This window comes from Oncorhynchus gorbuscha, linkage group LG06 (assembly GCF_021184085.1).
Source record: "Oncorhynchus gorbuscha isolate QuinsamMale2020 ecotype Even-year linkage group LG06, OgorEven_v1.0, whole genome shotgun sequence".
Taxonomy (NCBI): Eukaryota; Metazoa; Chordata; class Actinopteri; order Salmoniformes; family Salmonidae; genus Oncorhynchus; species Oncorhynchus gorbuscha.
The window spans coordinates 72,638,909-72,655,866 of record NC_060178.1 but is presented as its reverse complement, the minus strand read 5'-3'; the positions used below and the strand labels follow the sequence as shown (position 1 = coordinate 72,655,866).

Below are 16,958 nucleotides of genomic sequence, written 5' to 3'. Positions count from 1 at the left end.
TATTGACTAGACTTAACAATGTAAAATGTACATTGTGTTATGTTTGGTATGGTTACATAAGACAGATTGTTACATAAGGCAAAAATGAAAGTAGGGAGGCTGGTTGGGGGGATGGGGAGCATATAATGCAAATGTCTAGCATACCAAAGGATGCAGATTTGAATCTTATCATAGACAATTTGAGCATTTTAGCAAAATATCACATTTTCAACTACTTACTAATTTTAGCTACTTTGCAACTACTTCGCAGGTTAGATAACTCTTCCCCTAACCCTAACCATTGTAGCTAACCCTAACCCTAACCTTAAAAAATGTAATCCTTTAAACTAACTCCTAAACGTAACCCTAACCCATAACCCTAAAACCTCGCTAATGTTAGCCAGCTAGCTAGCGTTAGCCACCTAGCTAGAATTCGGAAAATATAAAACTTTTTGCAAATTCGTAACATATTGTATGTTTTGCCAATTTGTAACATAACATAAAATATGGAATGGGGGAGGGACATCCACAAATTAATACATACCATGCAAAACGTAATCTATCATTCTAAATGGAGTGTGACAGATTTACATTCAGAATAATACGAAATGCTCTGAGACCAGGTTGAAACTCCCCCCAACAGAACATAATGGTTAAGTTAGTACAGTCCTATCAAAGCAGATATGTCCTGCCTTCATGATGAAGTGATAAAATGCCCTCTGGAATATAACAGAGGCACAGGAAAAAGGTCCTTGAAAAATATGACATTTATTCTCAATAGCTGTCTATCTCCTTTCATTGGTGAGTGCACAATATGTGGGTGTGTGTACTGTACAGTGGGATAAAAGAAAAGTTTGAAAAACAGTTTGAAAGGAACAGAGTTGTTTCTTTAATTTGTGTATGTTTGCTAGAGTAGGGCTGTTGCGGTGACAATATTACCACCACGCCGGCAGTCATGAGTAGGGCTGTTATGGTGACCGTATTTCCGCCACACTGGAGGTCACAGGTCATGACCACAGTAAAATTCCATGTGACCGTTAAGGGACGGTAATCTGCTTTTATGCACTTTGGACATGCTTTGGTAGTACACAACTCACTACCGACCATCATGTCACTAATGGCCTGGTACTCATGGCTCTATTGTCCCTCTAACCACTCTGACATCAGCAAGCACATCAAACAGTATCTTGCTTTTAAACTCACCTCAATGTGCTTGATCAATTTGAAGAAAGAAATTCAACAAAAGGTTGAACCTGATTGAAAAACATTGTCATTATGGATGTTGTTTCAAAGCCTAACAACGAAATGGACAGCACTTTCTAAGGTGATGATTAATTCAAAACCCCCATTGGCATATTAGAGCATATGCATATGCATAGGCCTATATATGAGCCCAATCCAAAAAAAACAAGAACCTGAATTCAAATAATGAATAATGAACTTGCTTAAACAAATGTGGGTTCTAAAAACAATTGCGATGTACAAACTATGGCATAAGGGGACGACGAGCTGATAAGAGGCCATCTGTAATTTTGATTAAGACATTAATAAGCTAGCTAGGACTGAAGTACTCAATATAACTATTTGTTCATCACTTTTGAAATGTACCACATCAGAATTCAGAAAATGGGCCTTTCTTACAATATTCTCAATGTACACCAAGTCAGAACTGTAGGTTAAATAATGGGGGCCTATAAGCAGACAATGAAAGCAATTACTATATTCGTCAGTGATCTTCAGGTCGGAGCTCTAGAAAGAGGCCCAATTTCCAGACTTGCAATTCCGAGTTGGATGACCATTCAAAACGTATTTTCTCAGTCAGAGCTTGTTTCTTTCAGAGTTCTCAGCTGTCTTGAACCCACTGAAGTCAGATTTCCCAGTTCTGAGTTTCCAGTTGTTTTGGCGTGGCAGAAGTCATGCTGGATTGACAGCATGGCCAATGTTGAATGTTTATCCGTTTAAGCTTGGAAAAGAGACTCTTAATCCCAGACTTGGAACCACACATCCACCCCAAGGAATAGCAGGCTTGTGATTGCTTTGCAATGCTTGAAGTCAACCACTAATTCCTTCCAAACCACTATTTGTTGAATTTGCTATTTCCAACTTGTGTAATGTTTATGACCAATGGTCGATGAGCACTGATATGTTTTATATATAATTTCTCTTCATTATTTCTCTTCATTTAACATGGATTAAAAAGCATTTGCCATTACATTACATTGTTGACTTTATTCATGATGATGTCTACTAGCTAATATTTTGAAAGTATGATGTTGACATGATCAGTCCAATCAAAACTATTGTAGATAATAATGTGATTTGACGTAATTGTATCTGTAGCCAATGACCTTGAGCTTTCTAATACGGAACCCAAACCTTGCTGCGCGAGTGCATCATCGTGCGCTGTAGTGCGCTATCGTGCGCTATCGTGCATAAATGTATTTTGCCCCCCCACACCAAACGCGATCACGACACGCAGGTTAAAATATCAAAACAAACTCTGAACCAATGACATTAATTTGGGGACAGGTCAAAAATCATTAAACATGTATGGTAATTTAGCTAGTTAGCTTGCACTTGCTAGCTAACGTTAATTTGTCCTATTTAGCTAGCTTGCTGTTGCTAGCTAATTTGTCCTGGGATATAATCAATGAGTTGTTATTTTACCTGAAATGCACAAGGACCTCTACTCCGACAATTAATCCACACATAAAACGGCCAACCGAATCGTTTCTAGTCATCTCTCCTCCTTCCAGGTTGTTTCATCGTATAATTTATATGGTAATCACATCTAAACTTTCATTGTATTACCACAACTACCGGCAAAACAGCTCGTCTTTCAGTCACCCACATGGGTATAACAAATGAGGAGATGGCACATGGGTACCTGTTTCTATAAACCAATGAGGAGATGGGAGAGGCAGGACATTCAGCGCGATCTGCGTCAGAATTAGGAATGAGTTCTATTTTAGCCCTTGGTGTCGCAGACGCTCGTTGGCGCACGCAAGCAGTGTGGGTGCAATAATTGCATAACATGGATTTCTAAATTTAATTTGCGACTCTCGCGCACGCGACGTGTCCTGTCTGGTCAGCATGTTAGATGGGCACTTCTAATGTGACTCTATGGCAGCACCCACGGAGCTTGAATTTTCAAGCTCTACCCTTACATTTGGCGGTGACGTAGTGTCCCCATGAGTGATAGAACACTGAGCCAATCCCTGCGCAACTAGAGAATATTACCAACCCCCACGCTTCGTATTTTCCACTGACTGCCCCACCATCACAGAAAGCACTAAGGTAGGCTGAAACAGCTGCATTTTGGAGCTGCCTTACTCCACAAAGCAAAAAAGAGACCAAGTTTGTATGCAGTTTTATTAGCATTTTTTATTACATTGTTTGCAAACTGATATGTGACACATATAAATGTCAAAATAACACAAAAGGTGGGGCTCAAAACAGGTGGGGCCCAAGCCCCCAAGCCCCCCGCCCTGAATGACGGTTCACCACTAGTGCCAACATACAATACATAGCCTACTGCATATTACACATTGCAGAAAAATATTTAAAATAAAACATTAATTAAGATCGCTTTGGTACATAGTTGGTTTAGCCTATACTCCAAAATGTTACAAATTTTAGTAATCACATTTGAGTGTGTACTGTATTATAATGCATACTGGCTGGAGTGGTTTCATGAGTCTGGGAGAGAACGTTTGGGCCTTGCCGATGCTGTTGGTTCATTGATGGTCAGGCTTACAAAGATACCCTCCCTTCTATTTGATTTTGAATAGCCTAGTAATATGGGATTTTTTTTATTTTTGAGTAATTGATAAGCTGACACATTACCTTTTGCTACAGAATATCTCACCACCGTGCATTTCCATGTCCTCCCCTCTCTCCTTCATTCCTTTCTTGAGCGTCTAGAGAGAGGGGCTGTCAACAGTTGTTTAAATATATTTTGTTGTGAAAACATGTTCCTATCGATGTTCCCAAAAATATTTCACTTGGTTTCCCAAATTAAGCACTGGGTGTCTGCAGGAAGTCGGTTGCACATAGCATACAGAGTTTGGGGTGAAATATCACCTGTCATCCAGCAAGAGGATGCATGCTCATCAAACAGTGGTTGATGCTGAGTGAAATAACCGGAGTAGCCTACCCAGCACATGATTGGAAAACGAACAGGTGGCAAAGTGGCCTCAATTGGCTTTTCGAGCTATTCCCTGCCCCTGTTCCTGCCCATTTGATAATAGGCCATTCTAAATCTAAACTAATTTGACATATGTGACCGACCGCCTTGATTCTGTCTTCTGTAGCACAATGTGAAATTGTGTTTTTTTACATTGGAAAAAAGCAGACACCTAGCAACAACAAGTTATATCATACACTGCAATTGAGGAGCAATGGGAAAGTATTTATGCTTTGAAAGTTGATAAACTTGTAACTTCACTTGTTAGAAAATGGCCTTTTAATTTTTGGTACCTACTGGAGAGTTCTTCTTTGTCTACACCCATTCAGCATCATTCACAACGTTCACACCCATCGTTTACACAAGCTTTAACGCCACCAATCTCTTTAAGGGTTGATCCGAGCATTCTGTCCTTACAACAGCAATCAAGCACCCAAGCTAACAGTTGTCACAGTGACATTCTATTAAAATGGAGACTTGCATAGTGGTCATTTGTTAAGACACACAGCTAGCTTGCTAAACAATTAACCATAATCACAACTCATGGCATTACTACCCTGCATGAATCTGCAGGAAGCTAACCAACCAGGTTCAATGTTAGTTAGCTAACATTAGACTATAACAAACAAAGCAAATGGATCTGAGGTACAAATAATAAGATCATACACTTAACGTTAGCTAGCGTGCCAGCCAGCTAATGTTAGCTAGCAAGCTAGCTAAACAATGAACCATAATCTCTACTCATGACGTTACTACCATGCATGAATCTTCAGGTAGCCAACCAACCAGATTCAATGTTAGCTAGCTAAACTTAGGCTATAACTTACCAATCAAATGGCTCTGAGGTACGAATAATAAGATCACAAATGTAACGTTAGCTAGCGTGCCAGCCAGTAAATGCTAGCTAGCTAACGATACACTTGAACTTGAAATTAAAATACTTTATGTCAAAATTAGAAACGTGTAATATCTGAAAATGTAGCTAGCTAGACTTTCTTTCTATTGAAATTAATACTTGGAAAGTGGAGAAATTTGCTAAGACATGTAGCTAGCTCGCTAAACAAAGAACCATAATCCCAACTCATGACGTTATTACCCTGCATGAATATTCAGGTAGCCAACCAACCAGATTCAATGTTAGCTACCTAAATTAGGCTATAACAAATGGCTCTGAGATACGAATAATAAGATCATACACATAACGTTAGCTAATATGTGTCGTGGAAATTTCCTCTATTTACCAAATCATGAGATCAAACCACACACCAGTCAGAGTTATGCTTAATCTTTACCTTTAATAATAATTAAGCTTTTGCAATAGAATTTTGACTTTCAACAGTTCAGTATCTCTAATGAAAAGTTGAGAGTTCCAACATAATGGCAAATGATCCTTTATAGCAAAGATCCACCCCCCCCTAGATGACATGACAAACCACAGGTCTTAGGAACTTACACAAAGGAAATACTTTACTTCAGAGAGGAGTATCCCCTAGCCAGACAGAGTTGGCTATAAATTATCGTTCAGTTTGGTCTCCTAAACAAAGCTCTTGTTTCGTCCTTGGTACAAAATGGTACCAAGACATTACCCCCACCCTATGATATATATCAAATTGTCATTTAGATACAACCAATTCTAAATACAACCAATCCTGGACAAGCTCACAGAGAGGAGAGTGAAGCTATAGGTTAAGATAGGGGCAACAAAAGAGGGAGCATAGAATGATTCCAGACACTGCCATCCTCCTCTCCCCGATGGGAAAAGTAGGGAGTGACTGGCACACAGACACAGTGAAGCAAAAGATATGTTTACACATGATGACACCTTGACCTCTCCCATCTCCGCAGCCCAAGCAACTTAGTCCTGACATAGAACAGATACTGCAACCCCGCCACAGTATTATACAAAATAAAATTCTGATGAGAAGTAACTTACAAACATATGATGAATATAAAACATCTTACCTATGTTACCACCTAATTCTGATTATTCCCCAACATGTGCCAGCCAGCTAATGTTAGCTAGCTAGCTAACAGTACACTTTAACTTGAAACTAAAATACTTTATGTCAAAATTAGAAATATGTAATATCTGAAAATGTAGCTAGTTACACTATATTACCCTTGGTCTGAAATTGGAGTAGATAGCCAGAGCGAATTTAACAGCTACGTCTGTCAACAGTTGTCGTTGTGACATTCTATTGAAATGCATACTTGCATGGTGGAGTCTTTTGTTAAGACATGTAGCTCGCTAGCTAAACAATGAACCATAATCCCAACTCATGACTTTACTACCCTGCATGGATCTGCAGGGACCTAACCAACCAGGTTCAATATTAGCAGTCTAACAGTAGGCTAAAACTAGCCAAGCAAATGGCTCTGAGATACAAATAATACAATCATACACGTAATGTTAGAGAGTGAGCCAGCCAGTAATGTTAGCTAGCTAGCTAACAGTATACTTTAACTTGAAATGAAAACAACTTTGTCAAAATTAGAAATGTATAATATCTAAAAATGTAGCTTGCTAGACTATCTTACCCATATACATCACGGATGCCATGGTTGCCCTTAGTTTGAAGATGTAATGGAAGCTAACGCTGTTCCGTACAGTTTTTGCGTTCCCGCGGCATTTAAACGAGGCTGCAATGAAAACTAATTGGACTGTAGCGACTGTGTTGGTTGTAAACTACGTTTCTATTCAAGCGTTGATTGACATGGTTAACAGACCAATAGTATTCGAGAAAAGTTTAATAAACTGACCCCTCTGACCCTGTACAATACATTGTGATGTATAATGACGTCACGTATGGCATTACTCAACACATTGCTTGCCATACAGCTTCTTTCTACCAGTGGTAATGCTTTCCACCAAGGGACAGGGAAAGGGGGATACCTTGTCAATTGTACAACTGAATGCATACATTTTCTGTGTCATCGCTGCAAGCCATCATGACTCTCAATAGCCGCGACAGCCGCGGTATACTTGTGAAGATAACTTTAGCATCACCCTAAAAACCCTAATTCAAACCCTCAAATTCAACACAAACCTTGAAATAGGTATGTAGTGACACCTTATACGCTCTTTATAGTGTTTTATTAACATTTTAGAGGTAATAAGTTGGACATATCTCCAGATTTCACTATTACTCAGTAGCCTTCGCTTCCCCCTCCTCAATTAAAAAAAAATCAGGCAGAGCGCCATTGCCTTCTTCAATCATGCAGAGTAGGGCAGCATGAAGGTCCCGTTATTGATTTAGCTGGAAAGCGGAGATATTGTGATTTACAGTGGTATTCATATTACAGTTGAACTGGAAGTGTTCATTTTTGGGGTGCTAAAATATGGTCACGTGTATATTCTCCAACATTATTTTAACATTTCTACAAACTTCAAAGTGTTTTCTTTCCAATGGTACCAATTATATGCATATCCTGGCTTCAGGGCCTGAGCAACAGCTGGTTTACTTTGGTCACATCATTCAGGCGGAAATTTACATTAATAGGGGCCTAGCCCTAAGTTAACTATCATACTGTAATTCCACTGATTTCAAAACTCCGTCCTCCAGAATGTGGAGCGCAACATTTATGCAGTTCTACTAAGCAATATATATTTTTAAAAGGCCGCGTTAGACAGGATTACCTAAATATACTAACCAGCTCAAACAGACAGAAGCATGCTATATGGCAGACCAATCCAAACTCATCTCTCGGCATGTCCATGCCACTCATTGTCTCAGCTAATAATGGCTAGCGGGAAGGTTGCTGACTTATTCTGTGGCTAAACCAATTAGGCTCGTAATGTATCAATGTATTCGTATTTACAGATTGCATACACGTTTGTTATTAAGGCAAATGAAAGTTGACATGTTTTTTGAAGACATTTCTGCCAAAAAAACGCATTTTGATTTTTAAAAATTAAGTTCAAATGGCTCTTGTGTGAAGTAGTGACCCATGACATACGCCTAGTTTCCTGAAACAGGTCACATATTAATAAAGACAATATTAAATTGAGAATAGTCAGATGGGTGAAAATATGATCACTTGATGAGAGAACAGCTGTGCAGCCTGAGGCAAGGAACAGAGCTCAAGCTTTTTTTGCGACTTCTTAAATCATCAATAGTGTAATGAACATGATGGGAGACAGAGAGCTGGTTTCAAGCGCAGGGTGCACAGCAGGAGTTTATTGTAAAGGACCACAGGAGGAGGCAGGTAGCTGGATCCAGGGGCAGGCAAACGTTCATACACAGTCGGTCCAAAAAGGCAACAGTACAGGCAGGGAAAAGGCTAGTAACGTCATCCCGGAGACCAGGCAGCAGGTTGATAACATGAAATCCCGATAGGCTAAAGTACAGGCAGGAATAGGCAAAAGGCTTCGTTAGTGAGGCGGGCAAAAACTACCGTACACGAGAGGAGTAAATTATGGGAAAAACAGAGCCCTGAATAGAAGTGTCACAAAACAAACAATACCTCACAATGATGAGGTGCAAAGAACTGAACTACATAGTGTGTGATAATAACATAAAGATGTGTGAACAGGTGATCAGAATCCAGGTGATTGGGATCTGGAGAGTGAGCTGCGTTCAGGGGATCTATGTGTTTGAGAGGGTGAGTTAGAAGCAGACAAATAGCCTATAGTTGCACTATGCAGCCATATATGTTTTGATTTATAAGACATTCTAAGTTTTGTATCATCCACAACTAAAGTTGCCAAATAACTGTCAATCTAGTGTTTGTGACCTGTTTCAATGATCAATTTTACACACAACATAGCCACTTCAATTTTAAATGAGTTAGTCCAAGGAAGCTCCATGGGTATCATGTTCTTAACCACAGATTCCTCTTGAATCGTTGTGTGACTTTTATTCCTCACAGTTTTTAATAAAGAGGTTAAATTAAAAACATGATTATCTACCGAGAAGTGATTTCAATTGATTTGATCTTGTTTGGGGAAATAAACTTAATGCAAGAAAGATTAGTTTAAGACCTTTGACAGATTCATAAGAGTGGTCATTTGAGAGAGTAAGTGTAAGTTATTGCCCAAATTAAACTGGCACCGACAATCCTTGCTGTAGCTTGCAGAAGTCCAAATCCATTCAGCGAAAAGCGGAGGGTGTGTTTATTGTGGACCATGCAGTTTAAACAGTTATATTATTCACCCCTATTCTCCTTCTCCCAATTAGAAATGATCTAGGCGTCCATTGCCCCAACAGCCCCCTACAGCTCAAACTGTCCCAGCCTCTCCCCTTCTTCTCCTTCCTTTCCTCCACACACTGTCCCCCAGGTAAACTAATATTACATACAGGGCCTCACTGGTAGGCCAGGTTGATTCTGCCAAGGCCTTTGGCTCAGCAAGGCTGTCATGAGTGGCACAGTGGGTCTAAGAGAGGTGGAACCTTTCAAAATAACTGTCCTCATCCTCAAAAGCTCCACTGGTCATGGCTTAATCTCTCCATCAAAGCAGGACAAAGTCCAGATTTAGAAGAGGATGGGAGCATCTGTCTCCCCCTGGAACTAGCCTGTTGGGATCCTCAGATAACTCTGCCTGCCAAGACAAATCTTATTACAAGTTCAAGGAGCCTTTCACTGATTAGACCCCATATCTGTTGCAGGAATATGGCTTCAAACTGCTGATAGTTTTACTCTGCTACTCTAGATCTAAGTTATTGGGTTATTGGGTTTCTCCTGTCATTTGGCCAAAATGTAATAATAACAGATTGGCCCAGCTTAGTTCCCAGTGCAGTCTTATATTCAGCCAAAATTCCACCAGTAAGGGAACAGAATAGATATGCTTTAACATATATTTGATTTGTTTGTGAAAAGAATATCTCACTGCTTGGCACACTCTATTTGTATGAACATTCACAGTATAATGTGCCATGCAGGAGTCAAGTGAAACCAAATATATTCTGTTTGAATAGGGAATGTAATCACCATCCGTTTCTCTCTCCTTCCATGTTAAACACCCTTCCTTTCATCTCCAGCACTCCTCCACTCCCAGTGTCTTGGGTACAGAAAAACATTTCAACCTGGTAAATCGCTGAGGAAAACTCTAGGCTGGGCTGTTGAGGCATACTCCTTTGCATGGCTCTAAGGGACATGTCAAAATGTAACCTGGGGGGAGGGGTGGTCCAAAATAGGGGAGGGTTGTCCAATTGTTTTGTTGCTTTGGAGAAGATTGTGTTTTTTTGGGGGTGGAGGGTCACAGAGGAGGGTAATGCGTTTTTTCTCTGGTTTACGTTTGCTCTTCTACTTGTATTTTCCATATAAACAATGGCTTGACTTACATTTGATATTACCCTAATCAAATTTAGAAACATTTGTGAAGGTTTGGTATGGTTTGGATATTGTTAAGCTTTAGCTACTGCAGGCCTATGATACACAATATATTGTATATAAAAGTATGTGGACATTGCTTCAAATTAGTGGATTTGGCTGTTTCAGCCACACCTGTTGCTGACATGTATATAAAATTCAAGCACACAGCCATGCAATCTCTGAAAACAAACAATGGCAGTAGAATGGCCCGTACTGAAGACATGGCACCGTCATAGGATGCCACCTTTTCAACAACTCAGTTCTTCAAATTTCTGACCTGCTAGAGCTGCCATGGTCAAAAACAGCTCAGCAGCGAAATGGTAGGTTACACAAGCTCACAAAATGCTGGACCTCCGAGTGCTGATAAACGTCGTCTGTCCTCGGTTGCAACAGCGGTCACGAAATTTAGTCAGCCGGTGATTGTCAAGCAAATAACTGTCAGTCTCACGGTAATTGACCATTAATTAACATAAACACATTTAGCATTTCCTGGCTTCCACACATAGTCTTCAAGCCACTGATGCAGACCGTTGGAACTTCTACATTTTAAAAGTCTAATAAATCCATGTAATATAGCCTACGCTATCACAATAAATCCATGATTTATTTTACACAGGTCTTTAAGAAGCAAGATATGAAGAAAATGTAATCTATTTCAGAAGAACAAAATAGCATACTCTGAGTTGTCCTCATGTTAGGTCCTGATCTCGCTATGCCAAATGACTGTGGGCTACACTAGTTCATTTAGCAGACAAGATTAGCTTAGAATTCCATGGCATTGTATAATAGTATGAAGAATACAATTGAACAAAGCTGAATAAAATAGAAAATATATTTTCTCCAACCGATTTGAGGGAGTGGGCACATGCGGCTATTCTGTGTTGAGTGGTTAACAAAGAAATAGATACTGCTGTATGTCTAATTTACAGTTATTAATGTAACTTTAGTTGTTCTACAAATGTTGGACTATATGTTTTGATTTGTAGTACATTGTAAGGCTGCATGATTTGACTAATGATGCTTTGAAAAAAGTTGCTTGAAAGGCATGAGCTCTGCTTTGTTTTTTTTGCGCAGGCTACATCAGGCACTCATTCACAATTTGACATGCACTTGAAAATTACTATTTCATGGCGGCATTCCTTTTGTGTGGCCTTAGTGCACCCTATAAAATCCATGCTTTTTGCGGCCAGAATCACCACTCGCTCACATAGCTTTTCATCATATGATCGGGTCTTTCTCACAGGCTACAAGTGAAGACAGACACATCAGGGATGCAACTGTGCATGTCTTCATCCAATTCCGAGGTGCATATTGAAGATATTGGAATAACTGTACACATTTAATTTTAGTCCGCCAACAAGATGAGTAGGCCTAGTCAAATCAAATCAAATTAAATGTATTTATATAGCCCTTCGTACATCAGCTGATATCTCAAAGTGCTGTACCGAAACCCAGCCTAAAACCCCAAACAGCAAACAATGCAGGTGTAAAAGCACGGTGGCTAGGAAAAACTCCCTAGAAAGGCCAAAACCTAGGAAGAAACCTAGAGAGGAACCGGGCTTTGTGGGGTGGCCAGTCCTCTTCTGGCTGTGCCGGGTAGAGATTATAACAGAACATGACCAAGATGTTCAAATGTTCATAAATGACCAGCATGGTCAAATAATAATAAGGCAGAACAGTTGAAACTGGAGCAGCAGCACAGTCAGGTGGACTGGGGACAGCAAGGAGCCATCATGTCAGGTAGTCCTGGGGCACGGTCCTAGGGCTCAGGTCCTCCGAGAGAGAGAAAGAAAGAGAGAATTAGAGAGAGCATATGTGGGGTGGCCAGTCCTCTTCTGGCTGTGCCGGGTGGAGATTATAACAGAACGTGGCCAAGATGTTCAAATGTTCATAAATGACCAGCATGGTTGAATAATAGTAAGGCAGAACAGTTGAAACTGGAGCAGGAGCATGGCCAGGTGGACTGGGGACAGCAAGGAGTCCTCATGTCAGGTAGTCCTGGGACATGGTCCTAGGGCCCAGGCCAGTTGAAACTGGAGCAGCAGCATGGCCAGGTGGACTGGGGACAGCAAGGAGTCATCATGTCAGGTAGTCCTGGGGCATGGTCCTAGGGCTCAGGTCCTCCGAGAGAGAGAAAGAAAGAGAGAAGGAGAGAATTAGAGAACGCACACTTAGATTCACACAGGACACCTGAATAGGACAGGAGAAGTACTCCAGATAAACAAACTGACCCTAGCCCCCCGACACATAAACTACTGCAGCATAAATACTGGAGGCTGAGACAGTAGTGAACAGCAAAAGCACTAGCCTATGTCAATCTACTATCCCCCATATTACAAAAGTTGACCTATTCTATTCTGTGTGAGAAATAAATATTCCAAACATAGTCTTGGACAGTTAAGGGATGCAATAGATCCCAAATTAATACAAGCACTAGTATAAAAAAAAAACATTTTTACCCAACATTTAGCTTAAAATGTTAATAAACTATTAGGTATTGTCTTCACATTGTAAGTGCAGCAATGCGCATATGGTAGTAGGCTATAAGCGGGAATGTTCTATTAGCAGAAAACACCATTATCAGAAAACACCATCATCAAAAGTGACCGCAAATGCAATTGTGCAGGAAATGCTTTTATTATAAAGGTGCATTTTTATGGTGAAAATGATCTTCCCCAAACTTTAAACTCATGCCCTGCTTATGTATACCAGTTAGACTCTACACCCATTGTAAAGCGGATTCATGTGCTTAATTTTAAGAAGTTATTTGGCCACTTTGGGCTAAACTACATGTGTAACGGGTCCTATGTGTAGCTGGTGTAGAGAGTCAGGCGCACGACAGCAGATATGAGCAATCAAGGTTATTTTACTCAAAATGTCAAATAAACAAAGTAACAAAGACAAGCATACCATGACAGACCAAAATGCTAAATTAACAATCACTCACAAAAACCCATAGGGGAACAGAGGGTTAAATAATGAAACAGTAATTGTGGGATTGACATTAGGTGTGTGAAAATGAGACAAAACAAATGGAAAATGAAAAGTGGATCGGCGGTGGCTAGAAGGCTGGTGACATCGACTGCCGACCGTCGCCTGAACAAGGATAGGGACCTACTTCGGCGGAATTCGTGACAAAATGAGGTGTGCGACTATGATTGTAAAATGTCGCAACAAAAGTATTTGTTTCTTATGCTGGGCATCATTCACAATTGCTAAGATATAATTCACAAGTGATAGGCTAATATTGTCACCCATCAGACTATTCTTGATTTAATCTTGTCTTTAAATATACTATATAATATATGTGTGAAATTTGTTTTGATTTGGAATGGACCATTATCATGCACCTGTATCGAAGAATATATGTCCTTTATGCACTTAATTAGTGAATGAGGAAGCTTTTCCCATAGTTTATTTTCATGCCTGCTAGGTAGGCTATAATCCTGTTGTGAATATAAGCAATGTGCTTACTATTAGGAAAGTTGAGAAATAAATAGTAGGTCTAGGCTATAGAAAGCTGATGGGATGCTCATCTTTTTAGTAGAGGGCATCACTCTGTTTCTCACACAATTTCAATAATGGGGCTGTTTTTAATGGTTTGGGCTAGGCCCCTTAGTTCCAGTGAATGGCAATCTTAATGCTACAGCATGCAATGACATTCTAGACGAACTTTGTGGAAACAATTTGGGGAAGGCCCTTTCATGGTTCAGCATCACAATGCCCCGTGCACAAAGTGAGGTCCATACAGAAATTATTTGTTGAGATCAGTGTGGAAGAACTTGACTGGCCTGCACAGAGCCCCGATCCTGACCTCAACCCCATCAAACACCTTTGGAATTAATTGGAACACCGACTGCGAGCCAGGCCTAATCGCCCAACATCAGTGCCTGACCTCACTAATGCTGTTGTGGCTGAATGGAAGCATGTCCCTGCAGCAATGTTCCAACATCTAATGGAAGGCCTTCCCAGAAGAATTTAGGCTGTTATAGCAACAAATGGGGGACCAACTCCATATTAATGCCCATGATTTTGGAATGAGATTTTCGACAAGCAGGGGTCCACATACTTTTGGCCATGTATTCTAAATCTGTAGCACAGCACAATTCCCATTTCGAAGAATACAACTTGCATATTTGATTGCAGGTTATAAATGCATAAACAATTCTTAAAGTCATGTCCGAATGCAGAAAGGCCTTCATGTGTTTAATTCCCACGTTCCCATAATAGAAAATGCAAAACTATAAATCAACAAGGCCGATTAGGTTGTAGAGAGTAGGCGTTCAGATGACTTCAAGGGTGAGCTCACTATGGAGTCTCAACCTCTAGTGGTCAGTCATTAGTGCACTACTGCACTCCTACCACATTGGGGCTCCACCTCTCACAGCCATTTGAGCTCTGAGTCGCATTGTAATCCATATTTAAACTGAACCAAAATATAAATGCAACATGCAACAATTTCAATGATTTACAGGAAATCAGTCAATTGAACTAAATTCATTAGGCCCTAATCTATGGATTTCGCATGACTGGGCAGGGACACAGCCATGGATGGGTCTGGGAGGGCATAGGCCCACCCACTGGAGAGCCAGGTCCAGCCAATCAGAATTATTTTTTCCCCACAAAAGGGCTTTATTACAGACATAAATATTCGTAATTTCATTAGATGTCTGGTTGGCTGGTTTCAAATGATCCCAGATGTGTAGGTCCTGGGCTGTGGTCTGCAGTTGTGAGGCCGGTTGGACATACTGCCAAATTCTCTAAAACGATGTTGGAGGTGGCTTATGGTGGAGAAATTAACAATACATTCTATGGCAACAGCTCTGGTGGGCATTCCTGCAGTCAGCATGACAATTGCACGCTCCCTCAAAACTTGAGACATCTGTGGCATGGTGCTGCGTCAAAACTGCACATTTTAGAGTGGCCTTTTATTATACCCACCACAAGGTGCTCTCGTAGCCTATCAGTCTCCGTCCAGATGTTAACATTATTTATGTTACAATTAACGTATGTATTTGTGGTCTTTAAACTACTATATATTCAGTAAGGTTCTACAACATACTCCACCTCAGATGAACCTGAGGATTCAGTAACAGGTGAATGCCACATGTTACTTTATGACACTGTGCTGTTTCATATCAAACACGTTCTAAACTGAACAGTTCTCTATCTGCAGCAGAACGTTTCTATCCCCTTTCATTCACCTGAAATAGAGCTAGGGGCCCCGCATGTCTGCAGACTCCTTTAAGCACCGTCTCGCCTGTCCCACAAAGGATTGAAAAGTGTAAAGGCTGATCTCTGGAGACGTCGCCATGCCGCGTTCAAATTGTCAAGAATGGAAAGAGGTGGTTTAGCAGCACTCAGCACCCGTTCTGTCAAAAAAAAACACCCGTTGTATTCCAGCCTTCCTACTATTATGTACTCCCACCTATTCAGAGAGATAAGCACTTGAGTTACTTTCTGCTTGTATCTAACACTATCACAATACATTAGCAGCAAGTACATTTATGAACATTGGAAGCTGTGAGGACAGATCCCATAATAAAAGGCCATTGAAATTCAACAGACTACAAAGCAAAACTCCCAGAAATTGCTGTCACAATTAAAATGTGTCTTGATGAATGGTAGGCCTGTGGTGAATAAAAATGAGCTGCATTATTAATAATAAATAACAAAGGTGGGCTAAGGCTGTACAAAGGAATAAGCCCTCTGAAAGAGCATTTCATCTGCACAGTAATCCTTCAAGTCAATCAAATTACAATGTTAGAGAATAGCTTATGCAACATATTCATTTTTGTGTTATGCACAGTCTTGGATCAGTTTTAAGATGGCTGAGGATACAAAATAAGTAGTTACTCACATGAATCATTCCTCAGGAGATGCTTTCCAGCAGGGTCAGCAAAGTATTAGATAATACCTTAATGTCCCCATATGAGAATTCTGTGCTTCCGATGACCAAATCTATTATGTCTGTATAGAATTAGACCAAAACAAGCCAGGCATCTATGTCCTACAAATCACATTCCTCCCCCAGTGGTAAATATAGAATGTCGATGCAGTAGGCTTAATGGATTGCAATTGCTGAAGCCAATTTACCTTTTCTGCATGGGAAAAGAATAACACAGGCGCACAAGTAAATTCATATTGATTGCGGCAATTCATCTGGCGAGGCTCTGTGCGATTCTGCTTGTTCATACTTGTAAAATATTTATACAAGTTCATGGTAATGGTTTTGGATGGGCCATTTACAGTGACATATGGATATTGTCATCCGGACTGTAATGAAGAATATGGGAGTTCTATGCAGATGATACTAGGGCTATGTAACGGCTTGCTGCATGGGGATTGCGCTCTCCCTAGTGATGGGCCATTAAAGCTGGGATGAGTGAGGATGGGAGGTTGTTCCCTCCCTCCTTCTCGCTCTCTGATGGTGGAGAGCTAACCAGTGTTCACAGTGTTCTAATGTCTTGAATGTCTTGAA

At 40.4% G+C, this 16,958-nt stretch overlaps 1 protein-coding gene across 1 annotated transcript in view; it reads left to right on the top strand.

Moving 5' to 3' along the window:
* LOC124038736 (pro-neuregulin-3, membrane-bound isoform-like) overlaps positions 1 to 16,958 on the top strand; it is a 562,438-nt gene that overhangs the window by 427,278 nt on the left and 118,202 nt on the right. The gene's annotated exons all lie outside the window — the stretch shown is intronic.